We start from the raw sequence: 24,001 nt of genomic DNA, 5'->3' as shown, positions 1-24,001 counted from the left end.
TTCCTGCTAATCTGGTCGTGCATATACAGCTACCAACAATTCAGTCTTTTGAAGCCTCACAGCTTTTGGTTTTCTTATCAAGTCACGTGAGTCGAATCTAGGCCTAGGAAGCAAACACTGTTCCCTGCATCTCAAATAACTACTCTACTTACGTTATTCCATGTCTCCAAGAAGCACGTGTCAAGACAAGATTAAATGTGGAAAGCTTTCATTAGGAGAAATGACTGTGTGAAAGAAAATAGAGAGGGAGCTGTGAGGGAAGCCTGACCCTGAGGGAGGGAGAGAGGAGAGGTTGGATGGAAGCAGTCTAGACTATCAGGCAGTCTAAGGAGCTTCTGCAAGACCTTGAGCCAAAGTCTGCCTTAGTACCCCACTGTATTCAGTCATGGGAGGGAACAGCCCAAGGGAAAGTGCCAGAACACAGCAGCTGAGGCCCTCAGTCAATTTTGCTCCCTATTATAGATGGTCTGCCAGGCACACTCTAATGGGCCCCCAAAAAAACCTCTGCCTCCTCGATTCATAAGTACTCCTGCAAATCTCAGCTCCAACTTCTTTTTTTAAGGGAAGCCTTTCCTGATTCCAGTCCTACCCCTAGGTGAGGTAAACTTACTTTTTGATATGCTCTCATAAAAATATGTTTCCTTCAGAGAACTTGGATCAGTTTGTACTTATATATTCATTACTATAATTATTAGATTAATGACTATCTCTCTTGCTAAGTTTTAAACACCATGAGAGCAGGAACCATGACTACCTTGTTCACTGCTTTATCCTTAGTACCTACCACAGTGACTAGCAGTAGATACTCAATGAATATATTTTGAACGAATGGATGTGAGTGAAGAAATGTCAAAGAATAGATATGAGTCATATAATCAATTCTAATCCCAAACCTACTGGAAACGATATAAGGCCCAGGACTAGGATAAAGGGAACATAGATTGAAATGGCGAGAGTGAATAGGTAGGTTCAAGGTAAGGGTGGTAACAGAAGATTCTTAGGCTGACATAAGCAAATACCAGCTGTGGCTGGTGCCAGCTAGGCCTAACTAACTGAGACTCATGACTCATGTCAGGTAAATTAAGGTAAAAGAGAAAGAGTGAATGTGCTTGGGGGAGGTGAGACAGAACATGAACGTAAACCAAATGAACAACCCCCCCTTACTTGATAAAACAGGCTGGTCCAGGAAATGTGGGATTGGGGCTGTAGCAGACACACAAAGAGCCAGGGTAGCGGAAACCATGGCAAGGCAGGAGCCCAGTCACACACAACAGCCTCGAGGAGTTCTCCTGAGAACTGAGGTTGTATCAACAAAGTCTGTAGATCTTGGCCAGGTTCTTAGCTCAGTTCTTCCCTTGTGGCCTCTCCTAGCCTTAGAGGGCCCATCTTCTCTGATGACTAGGGCTGGGATTATGTGGTGTTACTCACTGTCTAACAACTGCATCTGTTGACAGCCCTACAGTCACCCAGGACCACTTGGAATTTTACCTTTCTAAGCCTCGGCTTTTTCCTTTCAAAAAGGGGGATAAAATTTAATCTTGAAGGATGAGTAGATTAGGATTAGAAAGAATAATATGAGATTACTTATAATAATATGTAATGGGGTCTAATGTGGTTCCATGCAAACTTTTTTTTTTTTTTTTTTTTTTTTTTGCGGTACACGGACCTCTCACTGTTGTGGCCTCTCCCATTGCGGAGCCCAGGCTCCGGACGTGCAGGCTCAGCAGCCATGGCTCACGGGCCCAGCTGCTCTGCGGCATATGGGATCTTCCCAGACCAGGGCACGAACCCGTGTCCCCTGCATCAGCAGGCGTACTCTCAACCACTGCACCACCAGGGAAGCCCAAACTCTCATTATTTTTATACCAGAATATAAAATTAAATTTAAACCAAGCAAAATTTTCCCTATGACTCCACTGCTGAAGAAAAATGGCTTTGGATACACAATATACACAAAATCTTTAGAAAATCTTGTTAAAACTGACAATCCCTGATCTAGTTGACTCAGTATTGGCCTGTATGTCAGAAGATGTAGAAAATCATAGAATTCTAGGATCTCTCAGCTGAGGGAGTCCTTCAAGATTAGTCCTGTTTGCATTAGTGAGCTGTGAGAAAGCTGGGGAAAATCATTGATTGTCAAGATCCTGTGTGTCTGGGATTCTTCACAGAATTATTAAGTGGGACATTGGAAGACCATTGCTAGAATTCACTGTCTTCTCACTAGCTAGAGCAAAATGTGCATTTATTCCACAGCCAGTGTAACAGGGATAAAGTTAATTTCAATCTGGGACTAAGGTATAAACTCATTTATATTTGTTAGGAGAGTCATGCTGTATCATCAGGGTAATGAGTCAGCCAAAGCTATTGAAAATCACATAGTTAATCTGCTCTAATTTTTGATTGTAGTTGAGTGGTTATATGGTCCTAAAAGTCCAGAGTCTTGTTCTATTCTTGTCTATTTTACTGACTCACTGAGTTGAGGGCGCTAACTCAACCTTTCTGTGTCTCTTTCATCATCTGTAAAATCTGAGCTACAAATATTTAACTGTTTACAAAGCCATTTTTACTTCATCAGTGTCATTCACAGCATAACATACCACCTCCTTGGTCAAAACAATAATGCTTTTGTTCAAATGCATTAACTCCAAGGGTAGACTTCAATTGAATTTGATGATTATTTCTTGGAACCTAGCACAGTGGGAACTGGAGTCAGAATAAAATACAGAATAAAATCCCCATCCCAAAATGGTGATTCACAAACACCAGTCCACAGACTTTGACTAGTCTGTGACAATGTTTCCACAAGGCAAGATGTTATAAAAAAAAAAAAAAAAAGCCCAAAGAAAGTTTCATGACTCTAAATTTACATTCAATTTAAAAGAATTTCCTTTACTACAAATTTCTTATATTTCTGTTCCAGTTTTTTCTTTCTTGGCACCGAAATGTTCCTTATTTTATGGTGCCAGTTGTCTCTTTTTAACACCCTCACTTAGCAAAACAAAAAAGTGGCAACTCTAGGTCATTCAATTTTTTTCTTTCAGTTTTGTTGGCCCACTAACTCAAAACATATGAGAACCACGCTTACCACCTCCTTAAGGAATGTGATTAATCCGGCTTACAGTTTAGTCAAGAAAATTGCTTAAATTTGTTATTTAAAAGTTGCTGTTCTGGGAATTGTTTGTGTTTATAGTTAGAAGCTCCAAAAAAAGAAAACAGATTTTGAGCTCAAGCTACTGCTAAAAACAAAACAACAATAAAAGGAGCAAAGCCAATAATGACCAAATAGTGCCTGGCACATAGAAGACCTTCAATAAATATTTGTTGAATAAGTAAATAAAGTATCAAATGAAACACACATAGATTCAAGCAATACCTAGCCAGCAGCTACTGGGGAAAAAAAAGAAAAAGACTGATAAGCAAGAGGAGGATTTTCACTCTTTGGTGAGAACAACATGGAAAATTTTCTTTTTAATTTTTCCCTTCAATCAGTGGTAATTCCTGAGTATCATGCCCTCAGCCTAGGAAAGGCCTGTATCTTATTTTTCTCTCTTGCCAAGAGGAAATAAAAGAGGTGGTCAGAGGAAACTGAAAACATTTAGGAAATTATTTAAACTCATAGTAGTTAGAGACAGAGACTTTAGAAATCACCCAACCCATTCCCTTCTATTTACAGATCAGGAAACTGGCTCAGAGAAACTTGCCCAAGTTGCCCAGGGTTGGACCATGAGAACAAAACCAAGATACTTCTGCCACCTAGCAGTAGTATATACCCTAATTGCAGGGGGAAGATAAGCATCCTTTCAAAGGCCTCTTGAATATTCAAACTAAAAACTTAAAAGTTCTACAATAGTTTCAAAGATCAGAGGAAACAGGCATAAAGATAGTAAATGTTCAAATTAGAATTCCTGAAGGAGAGATAGTATTCTGGGGCTAGTGTGTTGTGGAAGAGCGAAGGTCCAGAGACTGGAGTGGGTATGATGTGTTTGGGGAATGTTGAGGGGTGGTGAATTAGAAATGACTTGTGAATACATCTGCCATCTTCAGGATTTCTCCTTTTATAGCACACATCAACTAGATTAAGCAAGGAGCTCTTACTATTGACCAGCCACTAGCACATGGAACTAGTTTTGCTCAGCTGAAGCTCACATTAAAAATTATATCCATGTTATTACCGACAAAGATACACTGACAAAATATAAAATAGCATATTGATTCAATGGAGTGTTGTTATTTGTACTGCAAAGGACTGGAAACAAAACAAATGTCCATAAATCAGGGACTGCTTGAATAAACTATGGTACATCCGCACAAGGGGTACCATACAGATGTTTAAGAAAATAAAAGAATGAGGAAGACTTCTATATACGGACATGGTTTATCTCTACAATTGAATATTATGAGAAAAATCAAGGGTAAAACAATGCTTGTAATATGCCACCTTTTGAGTAGCCAACTCTAAAGGGACACACACATCCACTTATATTTTCAAAGAGAAACAAAGGTTGGACTAAAACAATAACTAATAAAGATGCTTATCTATAGGGGGAAGGAGGGGCCAGGGGAGAAGAGGCAGGGTGGCCTTGAGACTTCCTTGAATATACCTTGTTATATACTTTGATTTTGGAATAAAATTAATCAAAAAAGAAAAACCTTAAAAGTAGAAAGCAAATTGAGACAAGCTTAATTTTATACTAAATTGCTAACAAACCCATATAGAGAAAATAATTATTTCAACTTGACTTTGAAATACAGAATTTTGACTGCACACCCCTAACTGGATATATTCCCAGGACATAGAGAACTACAAACAAATTCTAAACTGCATTCAGTAGTTTTATTGTTAAAGGTAATATTGTTATTTTTATTTTGGAACAATTATAGGTAACTATGTCAATTCTAAGAACCAAGATGTTTAAAATAAGAGAAAGGAGATTGAAGTATAAATTCAAAGAAGTTAAGTAAAAATTCTGTTATCTTAAATTTGAATTGGAAATACCACTATAACTTATTTTTTTTAAACAAAAAGGTAATTTCTAGCCTGACCACTGAAAAGACCTAGAAAGCAATGGCCATCTAATAGCAATAGGCACCCTGGCACACAATTGTAATCTCTGAATGTCATTCCCCACTAAATAAAACCAGGATTCCTTAGAGAAATGGCTGGCTCCAGGTCTGGGGCAGGAGCTGTACTAGAATGAGCTTGGGATGTCTCCTTGTGCTAGAAAGCAAGTAAGTTATCAGCAACTACTATGGTCATGTCAAAAGGCCTCAGAAGCCAACTTTAATGGGGCTCCCATTGGCTTAATATGGAACAATTTGGGTATCAAAGTGAAAAATCACTATGATTTATTGAAGCATAACAAATATATAAAAATCCATGAATTCATAATAAAAACACATTAGATAATAAAAACACATTAGTCACCAGTGGAGCTTACTAGGACACCAAATCATTCTGAAAATTGATAAGTAAAAGGGAAGAGCCAGGTAGCTGTCCTACCTTTCCTATAAGAACTGTACCTCAGGGTAGCTACATAGTTGATGAGGGAAACTTCTTCACTGGTATATTTCTAGCTTAAAAATGCAGAAGAAGGGAATTCCCTGGTGGTCCAGTGGTTAGGACTCTGCGCTTTCACTGCCGAGGGCCCATGTTCAATCCCTGGTCAGGGAACTAAAATCCCACAAGCTGCTCAGTGCAGTGCAGCCAAAAAAAAAAAAAAAAATCCAGAAGAAATGACAGCATTGGAAAATCACCAATCTCCTACTTCTAATGAAATAATGGATCTAGGCAATGAGAATCAGTGGATGCTGAAATCATTAGGTTAAAGGTTGATGGGTCACTTCATAATTCAGGAATCAGGCTGACACTACCTGACCCCAACTGATCAATCTTACTATAAAAAGTGAGATGACCAGACACTATATGCCTCCTGATGTGCTCCAATAGGGGATAAACAACACCACCCATGAGGGATTCTAAACTTAAAAAATAAACCCGAATCAAATCAAATCTTTAGGGGGAAGAAAATAATAGTCATGAAAACAGAGTTTTATTGGTATTTGATTAAGGAGTGAAAGAACAAAACAATTCTCACAGCTGGGGACACTTGACTGCCCCCAACACCACTCCTGTAGACTCAGTCTGCCCCAAGCTCTGGAACAAATCCTGTTTACTCATTAAGGGGAAATTAAGGAGCCTGAGTTCCATAAGTCAAAATGACTGCATGCAGTCAATCTGGCTGTTGACCCTACTATAACATTATGCCTTGTACCCCGAATTGAACTATGGTTGCTTGCCTTAGTTCCTATGCCCAAGTTTCTAACTGGTTAATTTTACTTCTGCCTCAGTTGATTTGAAATAGGGGATCTGCTTTGCTCTTACCAATATTACTAAAGACTACAGCCTTGACCTTGAATCCCAACCCACCCCCTGTTGCTGACCACCTACTAGTACCTTCTCTCTTGCCCACTCCCAGGCTGCCTGATTTGAACTGCTTCCCAGCTTACTGTTTCTTGACTTAAAAATCTTGTGTAAAACTGACCTATACTGTTAAAATTCGGATTAAATATCACACCATGTATTATTAACTCAAAACATCTTGAGGGAGGTTGGTGATATTATTCTGGTTTTTGTTTTGTTTTGTTTTTCTTTTCAGCTCTTAGCTTTTATTTATTATTTTAAATTTTTTTTAACATCTTCATATCTTCTCCCTCTTGCATCTCCCTCCCACCCTCTGTAGCCCACCCCTCTAGGTGGTCACAAAGCACCAAGCTGATCTCCCTGTGCTATGCTGCTGCTTCCCACTAGCTATCTATTTTACATTTGGTAGTGTATATATGTCCATGCCACTCCCTCACTTCGTCCCAGTTTACCCTACCCCCTCCCCGTGTCCACAAGTCCATGCTCTACGTCTGTGTCTTTATTCCTGTCCTACCTCTAGGTTCTTCAGAAACATTTTTTTTTAATCCATATATATGCGTTAGCATACTGTATTTGTTTTTCTCTTTCTGACCTACTTCACTCTGTATGACAGACTCTAGGTCTAACCACCTCACTACAAATAACTCAATTTCATTTCTTTTTATGGCTGAGTAATATTCCATTGTATATATGTGCCACATCTTCTTTATCCATTCATCTGTCGATGGACACTAAGGTGGCTTACGTGGCCTGGCTGTTGTAAATAGTGCTACAATGAACATTGTGGTACATGACTCGTTTTGACTTACGGTTTTCTCAGGGTATATGCCCAGTAGTGGGATTGCTGGGTTGTATGGTAGTTCTATTTTTAGATTTTTAAGGAACCTCCATACTGTTCTCCATAGGGCTGTATCAATTTACATTCCCACCAACAGTGCAAGAGGGTTCCCTTTTCTCCGCACCCTCTCCAGCATTTATTGCTTGTAGACTTTTTGATGATGGCCATTCTGACTGGTGTGGCCAGTCAGAAGGTGATAGTGATGATGAGCATCCTTTCATGTGTTTGTTGGCAATCTGTATATCTTCTTTGGAGAAATGTCTATTTAGGTCTTCTGCCCATTTTTGGATTGGGTGGTTTTTTTGATATTGAGCTGCATGAGCTGCTTGTATATTTTGGAGATTAATCCTTTGTCAGTTGCTTCATTTGCAAATATTTTCTCCCATTCTGAGGGTTGTCTTTTCGTCTTGTTTATGGTTTTCTTTGCTGTGCAAAAGCTTTTAAGTTTCATTAGGTCCCATTTCTTTATTTATTTTTTTAATTTCCATTTCTCTAGGAGGTGGGTCAAAAAGGATCTTGCTGTGATTTATGTCATAGAGTGTTCTGCCTATCTTTTCCTCTAAGAGTTTGATAGTGTCTGGCCTTACATTTAGGTCTTCAATCCATTTGAGGCTTATTTTTGTGTATGGTGTTAGGGAGTGATCTACTCTCATACTTTTACATGTAGCTGTCCAGTTTTCCCAGCACCACTTATTGAAGAGGCTGTCCTTTCTCCACTGTACATTCCTGCCTCCTTTATCAAAGATAAGGTGACCATATGTGCGTGGGTTTATCTCTGGGCTTTCTATCCTGTTCCATTGATCTATCTTTCTGTTTTTGTGCCAGTACCATACTGTCTTGATTACTGTAGCTTTGTAGTATAGTCTGAAGTCCGGGAGCCTGATTCCTCTGGCTCCGTTTTTCTTTCTCAAGATTCCTTTGGCTATTCCTGGTCTTTTCTGTTTCCATACAAATTGTGAAACTTTTTGTTCCAGTTCTGTGAAAAATGCCATTGGTAGTTTAATAGGGATTGCATTGAATCTGTAGATTGCTTTGGGCAGTGTAGACATTTCCACAATGTTGATTCTTACAATCCAGTAACATGGTATATCTCTCCATCTGTTGGTATCATCTTTAATTTCTTTCATCAATGTCTTATAGTTTTCTGCATACAGGTCTTCTGTCTTCTTAGGTAGGTTTATTCCTAGGTATTTTATTCTTTTTGTTGCAATGGTAAATGGGAGTGTTTCCTTAATTTCTCTTTCAGACTTTTCATCATTAGTGTTTAGGAATGCAAGAGATTTCTGTGGATTAATTTTGTATCCTGGTACTTTACCAAATTCATTGATTAGCTCTAGTAGTTTTCTGGTAGCATCTTTAGGATTCTCTATGTGTACTATCAATCATATCATCTGCAAACAGTGACAGTTTTACTTCTTCTTTTCCAATTTGGATTCCTTTTATTTCTTTTTCGTCTCTGATTGCTGTGGCTAAAACTTCCAAAACTATGTTGAATAATAGTGGTGAGAGTGGGCAACCTTATCTTGTTCCTGATCTTAGAGGAAATGGTTTCAGTTTTTCACCACTGAGAATGATGTTGGCTATGGGTTTGTTGTACATGGGCTTTGTTATGTTGAGGTAAGTTCCCTCTCTGCCTACTTTCTGGAGAGTTTTTTTTTTATCATAAATGGGTGTTGAACTTTGTCAGCATTTTCTGCATCTATTGAGATGATCCCTCAATTTGTTAATATGGTGTATCACATTGACTGATTTGCGTATATTGAAGAATACTTGCATCACTGGAATAAACCCCACTTGATCACGGTGTATGATTGTTTTAATGTGCTGTCGGATTCTGTTTGCTAGTATTTTGTTGAGAATTTTTGCATCTATGTTCATCAGTGATATTGGCCTGTAGTTTTCGTTTTTTGTAACACCTTTGTCTGGCTTTGGCTTCAGGGTGATGGTGGCCTCATAGAATGAGTTTGAGACTGTTCCTCCCTCTGCTATATTTCGGAAGAGTTTGAGAAGGATAGGTGTTAGCTCTTCTCTAAATGTTTGACAGAATTCGCCTGTGAAGCCATCTGGTCCTGGGCTTTGTTTGTTGAAAGATTTTTAATCACAGTTTCAATTTCAGTGCTTGTGATTGGTCTGTTCATATTTTCTATTTCTTCCTGATTCAGTTTCAGTCTCAGAAGGTTGTGCTTTTCTAAGAATTTGTCCATTTCTTCCAGGTTGTCCATTTTATTGGCATAGAGTTGCTTGTAGTAATCTCTCATGATCCTTTGTATTTCTGCAGTGTCAGTTGTTACTTCCCCTTTTTCATTTCTAATTCTATTGATTTGAGTCTTCTCCCTGTTTTTCTTGATGAGTCTGGCTAATGCTTTATCAATTTTGTTTATCTTCTCAAAGAAACAGCTTTTAGTTTTATTGATCTTTGCTATTGTTTCCTTCATTTCTTTTTCATTTATTTCTGATCTGATCTTTATGATTTCTTTCCTTCTGCTAACTTTGGGGTTTTTTTGTTCTTCTTTCTCTAATTGCTTGAGGTGCAAGGTTAGGTTGTTTATTCGAGATGTTTCCTGTTTCTTAAGGTAGGATTGTATTGCTATAAACGTCCCTCTTAGAAGTGCTTTTCCCACATCCCATAGGTTTTGGGTCATCGTGTTTTCCTTGTCATTTGTTTCTAGTTATTTTTTGATTTCCTCCTTGGTTTCTTCAGTGATCTCTTGGTTATTTAGTAGTGTATTGTTTAGCCTCCATGTGTTTGCATTTTTAACAGCTTTTTCCCTGCAATTGATATCTAGTTTCACAGTGTTGTTGTCAGAAAAGATACTTGATATGATTTCAGTTTTCTTAAATTTACCAAGGCTTGATTTGTGTCCCAAGATATGGTCTATCCTGGAGAATATCCCATGAGCACTTGAGAAGAAAGTGTATTCTGTTGGTTTTGGATGGAATGAACTATAAATATCAATTAAGTCCATCTTGTTTAATGTTTCATTTAAAGCTTGTGTTTCCCTATTTATTTTCATTTGGATGATCTGTCCACTGGTGAACATGTGGTGTTAAGATCCCCTATTATGGTGTTACTGTCAATTTCCCCTTTTATGGCTGTTAGCATTTGCCTTATGTATTGAGGTGCTCCTATGTTGGGTGCATAAATATTTATAATTGTTATATCTTCTTCTTGGATCAATCCCTTGATCATTATGTAGTGTCCTTCTTTGTCTCTTGTAATAGTCTTTATTTTAAAGTCTATTTTGTCTGATATGAGAATTGCTACTCCAGCTTTCTTTTGATTTCCATTTGCATGGAATATCTTTTTCCATCCCCTCACTTTCAGTCTGTATGTGTCCCTAGGTCTGAAGTGGGTCTCTTGTAGACAGCATATATATGGGTCTTGTTTTTGTATCTATTCAGCCAATCTGTGTCTTTTGGTGGGAGCATTTAATCCATTTACATTTAAGGTAATTATCGATATGTATGTTCCTTATACCATTTTCTTAATTGTTTTGGGTTTGTGATTGTAGGTCTTTTCCTTCTCTTGTGTTTCCTGCTTAGAGAAGTTCCTTTAGCCTTTGTTTTAAAGCTGGTTTGGTGGTGCTGAACTCTCAGCTTTCGCTTGTCTGTAAAGGTTTTAATTTCTCCATCAAATCTGAATGAGATCCTTCCTGGGTAGAGTAATCTTGGTTGTAGGTTTTTCCCTTTCATCACTTTAAATATGTCCTGCCACTTCCTTCTGGCTTGCAGAGTTTCTGCTGAAAGATCAGTTGTTAACCTTATGTGGATTCCCTTGTATGTTATTTGTTGTTTTTCCCTTGTTGCTTTTAATTTTTTTGTATTTAGTTTTTTATAGTTTGATTAATATGTGTCTTGGCATGTTTCTCCTTGGATTTATCCTGTATGGGACTCTCTGCACTTCCCTGACTTGATTGACTATTTCCTTTCCCATATTAGGGAAGTTTTCAACTATAATCTCTTCAAATATTTTCTCAGTCCCTTTCTTTTTCTCTTCTTCTTCTGGAACCCCTATATTTCAAATGTTGGTGCATTTAATGTTGTCCCAGAGGTCTCTGAGACTGTCCTCAAGTCTTTTCATTCTTTTTCCTTTATTCGGCTCTGTGGTAGTTATTTCCACTATTTTATCTTCCAGGTCCCTTATCCGTTCTTCTATCTCAGTTACTCTGCTACTGATTCCTTCTAGAGAATTTTTAATTTCATTTATTGTGTTGTTCATCATTGTTTGCTCTTTAGTTCTTCTAGGTCCTTGTTAAACGTTTCTTGTATTTTCTCCATTCTATTTCCAAGATTTTGGATCATCTTTACTATCATTACTCTGAATTTTTTTTCAGGTAGACTGCCTATTTCCTTTTCATGTGTTTGGTCTGGTGGGTTTTTACCTTGCTCCTTCATCTGCTGTGTATTTCTCTGTCTTCTCATTTTGCTTAACTTACTGTGTTTGGGGTCTCCTTTTTGCAGGCTGCAGGTTCGTAGTTCCTGTTGTTTTTGGTGTCTGTCCCCAGTGGCTAAGGTTGGTTCAGTGGGTTGTGTAGGCTTCCTGGTGGAGGGGACTGGTGCCTGTGTTCTGATGGATGAGGCTGGATATTGTGTTTCTGGTGGGCAGGACCACATCCGGTGGTGTGTTTGGGGGTGTCTGTGACCTTATTATGATTTTAGGTAACCTCTGTGCTAATGGGTGTGGTTGTGTTCCTGTCTTGCTAGTTGTTTGGCATGGTGTGTCCAGCACTGTAGCTTGCTGGTCGTTGAGGGGAGCTGGGTCTTAGCATTGAGATGGAGATCTCTGGGAAAGCATTTGCCATTTAATATTACATGGGGCCAGGAGGTCTCTGGTGGACCAATATCCTGCACTCGGCTCTTCTACCTCAGAGGCACAGGCTTGACACCCAGCCAGAGCACCAAGACCCTGTCAGCCACACGGCTCAGAAGAAAAGTGAGAAAAGAAAGAAAGTAAGAAAGAAAGAAAGAAAGAAGGAAAGAAAGAAAGAAAGAAAGAAAGAGAATAAAATAAAAGTTATAAAATAAAAAATAATTATTAAAAATTAAAAAGTAATAAGAAAAGAAAGAAGAGAGCAATCCACCAATGATAACAAGTGCTAAAAACTATACTAAAACAAAACAAAACAAAACAAAAAACAGGCCGACAGAACCCTAGGACAAATGATAAAAGCAAAGCTATACAGACAAAATCACACACAGAAGCATACACATACACACTCAGAAAAAGAGAAAAAGGAAAAAAATATATATATATCATTGCTCCCAAAGTCCACCTCCTCAATTTGGGATGATTCATTGTCTATTCATGTATTCCACAGTTGCAGGGTACATCAAGTTGATTGTGGAGCTTTAATCTGCTGCTTCTGCGGCTGCTGGGAGAGATTTCCCTTTCTCTTCTTTGTTCTCACAGCTCCCGGGGTTCAGCTGTGGATTTGGTCCCGCCCCTGCATGCAGGTCGCCTGCGGGCGTCTTTCTTCGCTCAGACAGGACGGGGTTAAAGGCGCAGCTGATTCAGGGGCTCTGCCTCACTCAGGCTGGGGGGAGGGAGGGGTACAGATGCGGCGTGAGCCTGCGGCGGCAAAGGCCGGCGGGACGTTGCACCAGCCTGAGGCGCGTCGTGTGTTCTCCCTGGGAAGTTGTCCCTGGATCACGGGACCCTGGCAGTGGCGGGCTGCACAGGCTCTCAGGAGGGGAGATATGGATAGTAACCTGCACTTGCACACAGGCCCCTTGGTGGAGGCAGCAGCAGCCTTAGCGTCTCCTTCCCGTCTCTGGGGTCCGCGCTTTTAGCCGCGGCTCGCGCCCGTCTCTGGAGCTCCTTTAAGCAGCGCCCTTAATCCCCTCTCCTCGCGCACCAGGAAACAAAGAGGGAAGAAAAAGTCTCTTGCCTCTTCGGCAGCTCCAGACTTTTCCCCGGACTTCCTCCCGGCCAGCTGTGGCGCACTACCCCCCTGCAGGCTGTGTTCACGCCGCCAACCCCAGTCCTCTCCCGGCGCTCCGACCGAAGCCCAAGCCTTACCTCCCAGCCCCGCCCGCCCCGGCCGGTGAGCAGACAAGCCTCTCGGGCTGCTGAGTGCCGGTCGGCACCGATCCTCTGTGCGGGAATCTCTCCGGTTTGCCCTCCGCCCCGCTGTGGCTGCGCTCTCGTCCGCGGCTCCGAAGCTTCCCCCTCCCATCCGCAGTCTCCGCCCACGAAGGGGCTTCCTAGTGTGTGGACACCTTTCCTCCTTCACAGCTCCCTCCCAGAGGTGCAGGTCCCGTCCCTATTCTTTTGTCTCTGTTTTCTCTTTTTTCTTTTGCCCTACCCAGGTACGTGGGGAGTTTCTTGCCTTTTGGGAAGTCTGAGGTCTTATGCCAGCGTTCAGTAGGTGTTCTGTAGGAGTTGCTCCACATGTAGATGTATTTTTGATGTATTTGTGGGGAGGAAGGTGATCTCCACGTCTTACTCCTCCACCATCTTGAAGGTCCTCTATTCTGGTTTTGAAATGGAACAAAAACAATATGTGAAACACTTGGTTTTGGCCCCAGATCATATTTGGGGCAGCACTGCCACAAGCATCCTTAATCTATGTTCCTTAGGTGAGGAATAGTAGCCTCATCCCAGAATTCTGCTGCAAGCTGCTTAGCACATGTTGCCATTCTCTCCAAACCTTGAGTCCTTCCCTTTCTCTTTTGTCACTGCTATAGCTTCCCTTCCATCTCTTGCTTCTCCAGTCCCTTCTACCCATGCTCTGATGGGAATGCTTTTTCCTCTTTCTACCTTTAAAAGCTTCAGCAACCACGTCAGTCTCCCAGCAGTTGCTTAGTGCTCTGACTCCATGGGTATGCCCTTCTTTTATTTATTTTTGTGATTTTTATTGTAAAGTAAAACAAATAAGGAAGCTACACAGACGTGTGGCTTAACGGATTCATATAAAGCTACACTAATAAACATTATCAGATCAAGAAATATGTAGATCTTTATCAGTTACCCCAAAGCCCCTGCGTGTGCACTGCCCAGATTACAAGCCTCTCCCTTTACCCATAATATGTAACTATTGACTTTTATAGTAATCATTTCCTTGTCTTTAAAAAAATAGTTTTATCATCTAAATGTGCGTCCCTGTATTTTAGTCTTGCCTGTTTTAAAAATTAGATATACTTTTAAGCCTTTTTAACCTATAGGTTCTCCCCCCATTCGTCTCTTTTCCTTATCATTTATCTGTTGAAACACCCAGGCTATTTGACTAATAGCGTTTCCCAGTCTGCATTTTGCTGGTGGTGCGCCAATCAGTTGGTATCTTAATGAACTTAACTTTGCCTTCTTCACTTCCCTCCCGTCTTGCTGGGGCTCGTATGCAGCTGCAGGAGCTCTGTGGGAGCTTTCCTCAGTCCACACTCCAGCATGACTAATTGAAAGCCAGCTCCCCTGCTCCCAGCTGCTCCCAGCTAGGGCTCCATCTGGCTGTTTAGGTGGCTAGCTGATATCTGGAGCTCATCGACGTGCCTCCAGTGTCCACCTTGTTCTTTCCGTTAATTTTCATGGGAGGCACATTTTGACTCCGGAGATGGGGAAAGGTAGAAACTGAAGAATCCAGAGTTTCACTGCACCTTAAGGTTCAGGGAACTCCATTCCCTCCCATTGCTGGCCAATTTCTAGTGGTGCATTTGGGGGATTAAGCAATGTACAAAGCCCCAACTGAGTTCCTAAATATGGGCTAGGCTGGTTAGAATCCTGAGTGTTTGGTATCTTTTAAAGGTATTTTGTATGTTTAAATATACTTTGTAAAGCTTAAAAGAAAAAATCATAAATGTAACCGTATTTCAGTCACACTCTGGGTTAAATTGGGGTTTTGTAGGCCTACCTGATGCCTAATCAAATATAGCATTGTTTGTGTGAGAAACCAAATGCCAAATTCCAAACATGCCACTTACAAAATGTGGGAATAAATCCCTTTTATAAATTTGAAGGTTGCCTGAATGGTCAATTATAACATTTTAGATTCCGGTTGATGCAAAGCTGGAACCTGAAATTATCTTCCTGAGGTATTTTCCTAAAGAAGGCTTACATAGTCTTATCCTTAAGCATCTCCTCAAATGACTTAAAATATCATTTCTTTGTCCATATCCAAATAACAGAAAATAATGATTCTCTTTCTGTGATGTAAAAGGAAGGCCAAGAAGATTATTGCTTCAGGAAACTAATGTCCAAAATTTTGACCACCACAGAGAAGGTCACAGTACTCACCAACTCCCTAAAAACTAGAAGCCAGCACTGTTAGAGCCGAGCAGCTCTCTGGGGGAAACAACCCCTCCCTGCAAACGTTCTAAATTTCAGAGCAATACTACATGGAATTATTTAGGACTTAAATGTCAATCAGTGGCAGCTGGGAAATTTTTAGATTTTGAAATGTGATAGTCTCCATTTGCTTGCATCCGGTTAATAGTCTCTGTTCCACTTTAAAAGCATCACATCAAAGATAGAGGCAAAATGTAATAATAACAGAAAAAGATTGATTTCATTCTGGAGCCTCATGGTAATGATTCTTTAGTTTCTTAGACTCGTTACAAATTAAATTGGGTCCAAGAACACCAACTCATATTTTAAGGCCTTTCAAATAAACCAAATAAGGGTATTCAGCCAAGACTCATTCATATTCACACTTCTAGGACACTCTGATTTGATAATACATGTTCCATACAATGCAGTAATGATTAAATCAGAGGTCTACAGAGGCTTGAGCCTCATGTAACAGAGCTGCAATTTAAAGCAGCATGGTCTTTGAGCGCTATAGCAATAGCATCTGCTATCTTATTTTAATAAGACCCAGGAGATGTTCTGGAGGTTTCTATCTTACTAAATTTTCACTTCAAGTTCTAGCTCTGTTTAATATTCTTGTAATGTGAGAAGGGAGCAAAAGACTTTAGCAAAGCTAGGAAGATTCAAAATTTGCTATGGAAATACCAGACAGTCCAGGAGAAAATGTTAGGATGGAAATATAAGTATGTTATGCTCTCCCTATCTTAGTGTGTTATTATAAGAAATAATACAAAAGTGTAGATAGTTAAAAGACTACTTGGCATGTGTACTTAATTATCTCTTGCATTCATTAAAAGAAAAACATTTAGTAACTTAAATAAATTACATACTTTGTGATCAACAGAAGTGACATGATGTTTATATCAAAATATAAAGAAGGCTTCAAAACTAGAGTTTTATAATTTAGTAATTATACAGAAGTTGAACAAAAAAATATCATTTTTCTAATAGATATTTACAAATTTTGCACATAATTAAAAATATACACTTATTTCAAGTACAAATGGAATTATTTAAAAGTTGATGCTGCCATAGGTAATAAAGCAAGTATCAGAACACACCAAAGAATCAATATCCTACTGACCTCATAAGAAAAGAATAATAAAAGTAACTTTAAAAGTACAATGGAAATGAAGAACACTTGTAAATGACTTATTGGCCAAAAGGAAGAAATCATAATGGAGATTAGTCATTGCACAAAACTGAAAGTGAAAGCACTATGAATCACAAACCAGGGGGATATAGCTAAAGCAGTAGTTATAAGTAAATTTATTCCTCAGACACTAATCTCCGAAAGAAAGATTTAAAATAATTAGTGAACATGTACAACTCAAAAAGTTAGAAAGATTAGAAATTAATAAAGATTGCAGAAGTTAATAAAATAGTTTTTATTTAAATATATTAAAGATATACAACAAAACTAAAAGCTTATACTCTGGAAAGACTAATAAACTTTAGGAAGAGACTTGGCAGAAACTTTGACTTCCTCAAGCTGATTTTGTCCTCAGGACATTTTATGATATCTGTTAAGCCTGTGAAAGGTAATATAAAACTCACTATATAAAGATTAGTTTGGGACCCGCCCAGGAGACTGCCCCAAGAATATCTGTCATGAATACATTTAATAAGATAGGGGAAAAGATGGAGAAAACAGATGAAAAGAAGGAGAATTTCACCAGAGTCGAAACACACACACACACACACACACACACACACACACACACACACACACACCTTTAAATGACAATTATAAGATTGAAAAATATAGTATCTGAAATTAAAATATGTAAGGGTAGGGAAAAAATATTGTCATTATATTCAAATGACATGATTGGATTGTCTGCATATAAGGAGCTAAGAAGAGATATCAGCAAGTTGTTGGATAAAAGATTAATATAAAAATATCTGTTGCATTCCTATACACAAAAAGCAGATAGAATATATGAATTAAAATGAAGCTTAAACTTTTAAAATAGCAACAAAATTATAACATATGGTTAATTTTATATGTCACCTTGACTGGGCCAAGGGATGACCAGATAGCTGGTAAAACATTATTTCTGGGTGAGTGTACGAGGGTGCTGCCAGAAGAGATTAGCATTTGAATCAGTAGACTGAGTAAAGAGATCTGCCCTCACCCAATGTGGGTGGGCATTTTCCAATCTGTTGAGGGCCCAAACAGAACAAAAAAGGAAAAGAAAGACAAATTTGCTTTCCTCTTGAGCTGGGATGTCCATTTTTTTTCCTGCCCTTGGACTTCAGAGCTCCTAGACCTTGGGACTTCAGACTCTGGGACGTATACCAGCAGCCACCCCATTCTCAGGCCTTTGGCCTCAGATTGGGAGTTAAACCATCAGTTCCCCTGGTTCTCAGGCCTTTGTACTCAGACTGAATTATACCACCGGCTGTCCTGGCTCTTCAGTTTGCAGACAGCAGACTGGGGGACTTCTCAGCCTCCATAACCATGAGAGCCAATTCCTATAACAAATGTCCTTTTATCTACATATATTTATGTAATGTATATCTATATCAACATAGATACAGATATAGATATATCCTATTATATCTGTTTCTTTGGAGAGCCCTAATACAGTATCTAGGAATAAATCAAACAAAATATGTACAAGACCTTGGCAGGGGGGAATAATAAAACTTTACTGAAAAACAAAAGAAGAACTTTAAAAAGAGAATACTATACCATGTCCATGAATGAGATGACTCAATGTCATAAAGATGTCAATGCAATCTTTATCAAAATACCAATGGCATTTTTCAGAGAAGTAGAACAAATAATTCTAAAATTTGTGTAGAAACATAGAAGACTCTGAATAGCCAAAACAATCTTGAGAAAGAAGAACAGAGCTGGAGGTATCATACTCTCTGACTTCAGACTATACTACAAAGCTACAGCAATCAAAACAGTATGGTACTATCACAAAAACAGACACATAGATAAATGCAAGAGAATAGAGAGCCCAGAAATAAACCCACACACTTATGGTCAATTAATCTACAACAAAGGAGGCAAGACTATACAATGGAGAAAAGACAGTCTCTTCAATAAGTGGTGCTGGGAAAACTGGACAGTTACATGTAAAAGAATGAAATTAGAACATTCTCTAACATCATATACAAAAATAAATTGGATTAAAGACCTAAATGTAAGACCAGAAACCATAAAAATCCTAGAAGAAAACATAAGCAGAACACTCTTTGACATAAGTTGCAGCAATATTGTTTTGAATCTGTCTCCTAAGACAAAGGAAACAAAAGCAAAAATAAATAAATGGGACCTAATTAAACTTAAAAGCCTTTGCATAGCAAAGGCTACCATTGACAAAATGAAAAGACAAGCTAACGAATGGAAGAAAATATTTGCAAATGACATGACCAATAAGAGATTAATATCCAACATATATAAACAGCTCATACAACTCAATATCAAAAAAAAACCCACAACCCAATTAAAAAATGGACAGAAGACCTGAATAGACATTTTTCCAAAAAAGACATACAGATGGCCAACAGGCACATGAAAATATGCTCAACATCACTAATCATCAGAGAAATGCAAATCAAAACCACAATGAGATATCACTTCACATCAGTCAGAATGATTATCATCAAAAAGATCACAAAGAACAAACGTTGGCTAGGATGTGGAGAAAAAGGAACCCATGTACACTGTTGGTGGGAATGTAAATTGGTATAGCCACTGTGGAAAACAGTATGGAGGTTCCTCAAAAAAATAAAAATAGAACTGCCATATGAACCTGCAATTCCATTGCTGGGTATATATCTGAAAACCCCCCACTAATTTGAAAAGATACATACACCCCAATGTTCACAGAAGCATGATTTACAATTGCCAAGATATGGAAACAACCTAAGTGTCCATCAACAGATGAATGGATAAAGAAGATGTGGTACATACATATACAATGGAATATTACTCAGCCATAAAAAGAATGAAATAACGCCATTTGCAACAACATGGATGGACTTGGAGAGTAATATGCTTAGTGAAATAAGTCAGACAGAGGAAGACAAATACTGCATATAATCACTTATTTGTGGAATCTAAAAAATAAAACAGGGGCTTCCCTGGTGGTGCAGTGGTTGAGAGTCCGCCTGCCGATGCAGGGGACGCAGGTTCATGCCCCGGTCTGGGAGGATCCCACGTGCCGCGGAGCAGCTGGGCCCGTGAGCCATGGCTGCTGAGCCTGTGCTCCGCAACGGGAGAGGCCCACATACCAAAAAAAAAAAAAAAAAAAAAAAAAAAGAAAAGTAAAACAAACTATGAATATAACAAAAAAGAAACAGACTCACAGATACAAAAAACAAATTAGTAGTTATCACTGGGGAGAGGGAAGTGGGGACAGTCAAGATAAGGGTAGGGGATTAAGAGGTGTAAACTACTATGTATAAAATAAATAAGTTACAAGGATATACTGTACAGCATAGGAAATACAGCCAATATTTTATAATAACTATAAATGGAGTATAATCTATAAAATTTTTGAATCATTATGCTGTACACCTGAAACTAATACAATAACGTAAATCAACTCTATCTTAATAAAAAATGAAAAAATAATAAAAGACTGGGATTGGCAGAGTGGTTTAAAAAAAACTTAACCCAGCTATTGGCTGTCTACAAGAAACTCACCAAAAATAGTAAAACATAAATAAATAAATAAAACTAAATGTTGATCAACAGGAGAAAAGATCAACTGTGGCATATTATATTGTACAATGAAATTTCATTTAACACTAGTGACATGAATGAATAAAGCTCAATGTATCTGCATGGATGAATTTAATAACAGTGTGGTGATTTATAAAAAAATAGCAAGTTGCAGAAGGTTAAATATAGGGTGGTACCATTGGTAATGTTTGAAACCTGCAAAAGAATATTGTTTATGGATACAGTCGTAGGTGTTAAAAGTACGACAGCATACATAAGAATGATAAACACTGAATTCAGGGTCCTGGGCTGCTGTTGCACAACTCCAGGGAGCCTAATCCACATTGTATGCCAGAGAATTGTATTCCAGGGAGAGGCAATCATAGACTGGAAGGGAGGAAGAAGTATCCAGGGGGCTTCAGTTGTACCTATAATGTATAATTTCTTAAAAATAATAAATAAAAAGAAATGAAGAAAGCAAGGCAGAATGTTAAGATTTGATAGAACTGGGTGGTGGGCACATAGGTGTTTATGAGGTTTTTCTGTATGCTTTTCTGCATTCTTGCAATTTGTAAGAACAAAACATAAATAGGCATGGAGAAGGCACTCACTCAGCAGCACAATTGCTAAAAACAGAGCCAAACTGTGAGACACACAGAAAGAAAGAGCAACAGTGAGATGGGAGCACCCATCATTGACTGAATTAATTAAAAGAGATCATTTTCCCTTGATTTTCTTCCAGGAACTTTGTCCATTCCATTCTTCCTACAGACTTACCCTTACTCCCCAGAGCAACCCAGATGTTTCCAGCCCGGGTGTTCCCAAGACCTCCCTCCTTCTGGCCTAGTCCTTCCTTTCAATTGTTAGAAAAAAAGTGTTTTGAGCCCCCATTCCAAGTACTGCTGGAAGTCCCTTGGTCCTTCCCACAGCTAATATTTATCTCGCACTTAATTATGTGTCTGGCATTGTTCCAAACATTTCACAAACATTGTCTCATTTAATCTGTGCACACAGCAACCTTATGAGATGGGTTCCATTTTTTTTCATTTTTAAAATAAATATTTATTGAAAATAATATACACTAAGAGAGGAGCACAAAGGTTCAATATTTGTCCCCACTTTCAAGATGAGGAAATTGAGGCTTAAGAGGTTAGTTGACTTCCTCAAGGCTACACTGCTAATAAGTAGTGGTCCCCACTTGGCCTAATTCCAGAACTCTGAGACTTCAATTTCTTTTTCTTTTTTTATTTAATTAATTTATTTATTTTTGGCTGTGTTGGGTCTTCATTTCTGTGCGAGGGCTTTCTCTAGCTGTGGCAAGCGGGGGCCACTCTTCATCGCGGTGCGCGGGCCTCTCACTATCGCGGCCTCTCGTTGCGGAGCACAGGCTCCAGATGCACAGGCTCAGTAGTTGTGGCTCACGGGCCTAGTTGCTCCGCGGCATGTGGGATCTTCCCAGACCAGGGCTCGAACCCATGTCCCCTGCATTGGCAGGCAGATTCTCAACCACTGCGCCACCAGGGAAGCCCAACTTCAATTTCTTGTTTCCACTAAGCTCTTGATCTCAGGAACATCTTGTCTTCTGTAGTCATTCTTTTCTTTTTACCATGTACACCTAACTGAAGCATTCAGCTCTTTTTTCCATTAATCTCCCCTAACCGTCACTATCAAAAGGATCTTACATGTAGAAGCCTTGTGAAAATAGGGCAGCACATTACTCAAATATAATAAACAACTTAAAATTGAATATTATACATCCCTGTCCACTCCCATCATATCGAATTGTCCAACTTTATTCCTCATGTTTCCTACTGTCCTGTTTTACTTCCCCTTCCTCTTCCCTCACCCCCCCCACTTTCCTTTCTCCTTACATAATCACCACCCGATTCCCATTTTTCAAAGTCAACCTTTAGTATAATGAGAAATTTAATCCTTCCTTTGTTTTATTCTCCCCTTTCCAACAATGCCCAGGGCTATGGTGAGGGATATGGGGTTCACCATTCAAACTCAAATATGCCATCAAGACATTTTCCTAAACAAAGAGGCATCTCCCTGGACATGAATAATGCCCCTTTTCTTGACGTAAAAATGTCTGAGTTCGGTTCTTGTTTTAAATAGAAAGATTTTCTTTATCTTCTCACCACCCTGATGCCTCTGAGATGTATTACCCTCTTTATTTCATATGATTTGAATCACTTGATTTTATGTACCCAATTTGAAAGTCTGGCATTAAACAACAGTTTTCTCAAAATAGACTCCTTAAAACCACTGAACCATCTGCCTGACTAGTGTTATAGGTTGAATTGTGTGCCCCACCCCCTACAATTCATATGTTGAAGTCTTAACCCCTAGTACCTCAGGATGTGACGTTATTTGGAGATATGGTCTTTTTTAAAAAATTTATTTTATTGAAGTATACTTGATTTACAATGTTGTGTTAATTTCTACTGTACAGCACAGTGATTCAGTTATACATATATATATGTATATACATTCTTTTTCATATTCTTTTCCATTATGGTTTATTACAGGATTTTTTTTTTTTTTTTTTTTTTTTTTTGCGGTAAGTGGGCCTCTCACTGTTGTGGCCTCTCCCGTTGTGGAGCACAGACTCCGGACGCGCAGGCTCAGCGGCCATGGCTCACGGGCCCAGCCGCTCCGCGGCATGTGGGATCTTCCCGGACCGGGGCACGAACCCGCGTCCCCTGCATCGGCAGGCGGACTCTCAACCACTGCGCCAAAAGGGAAGCCCTATTACAGGATACTGAATATAGTTCCCTGTGCTATACAGTAGGACCTTGTTGCTTACCCATTCTCTATATAATAGTTTGCATCTGCTAATCCCAAACTCCCACTCTATCCCTCCCCCACCCTCCTCCCCCTTGGCAACCACAAGTCTGTTCTCTATGTCTGTGAATCTGTTTGTTTTGTATATAAGTTCATTTGTGTCATATTATAGATTCCAAATATAAGTGATATCATATGGTACTTGTCTTTCTCTTTCTGACTTACTTCACTTAGTATGATAATCTCTAGGTCTATCCACGTTGCTGCAAATGGCATTATTTCACTCTTTTTATGGCTGTGTAGTATTCTATTGTATATATGTACCACATCTTTAACCATTCATTTGTCAATGGACATTTAGGTTACTTCCATGTCTTGGCTCTTGTAAATATTGCTGCAATGAACATTGGGGTGCATGTATCTTTTTGAATTATAGTTTTTGTCTGGATATATGCCCAGGCTTGGGATTGCTGGATCATATGGTAACTCTACTTATAGTTTTTTGAGGAACCTACAAACTGTTTTCCATAGTGTCTGCACCAATTTACATCCTCACCAACAGTTTAGGAGGGTTCCCTTTTGGAGATAGGGTCTTTATAGAGGTCATTAGGGCGGGCTCTAATCCAATCTGACTTGTATCCTTATAAGAAGAGGAGATTTGGACAAAGACACAGACAAAAGAAAGACATTGTGAAGACAGAGAGAAAAGAAGATCATCTATAAGCCAGAGAGAGAAGCCTGATGCAGATCCTTCTCACAGCTGTTAGAAGGAAACAACCCTGCCATGAACACCTTGATCTTGGACTCCCGGCATCCTGAACTTTGAGACAATAAATTTCTGTTCTTTAAGCCATCCAGTGTGGTACTTGGTGGCAGCCCTAGCAAACGAATACAACTACATAGTACAAATTCTTCAGCTTGCAACTCAGAGACATCCAAAGTATGGTCCCAACTTCTCTCTTCAATCTT

General features: G+C 39.1%; 1 non-coding gene across 1 annotated transcript; it reads left to right on the top strand.

Moving 5' to 3' along the window:
- Window positions 1-5,598: 5,598 nt before the first annotated feature.
- Window positions 5,599-5,671, top strand: TRNAE-UUC (transfer RNA glutamic acid (anticodon UUC)). The gene has a single exon. It is a non-coding gene; the product is annotated as a tRNA-Glu (tRNA).
- The last annotated feature ends 18,330 nt before the right edge of the window (window positions 5,672-24,001 follow it).

This window comes from Lipotes vexillifer, unplaced genomic scaffold, assembly GCF_000442215.2.
Source record: "Lipotes vexillifer unplaced genomic scaffold, Lipotes_vexillifer_v1.1 scaffold560, whole genome shotgun sequence".
Lineage (NCBI taxonomy): Eukaryota > Metazoa > Chordata > Mammalia > Artiodactyla > Lipotidae > Lipotes > Lipotes vexillifer.
This window is presented reverse-complemented; position numbering and strand designations above follow the sequence as displayed.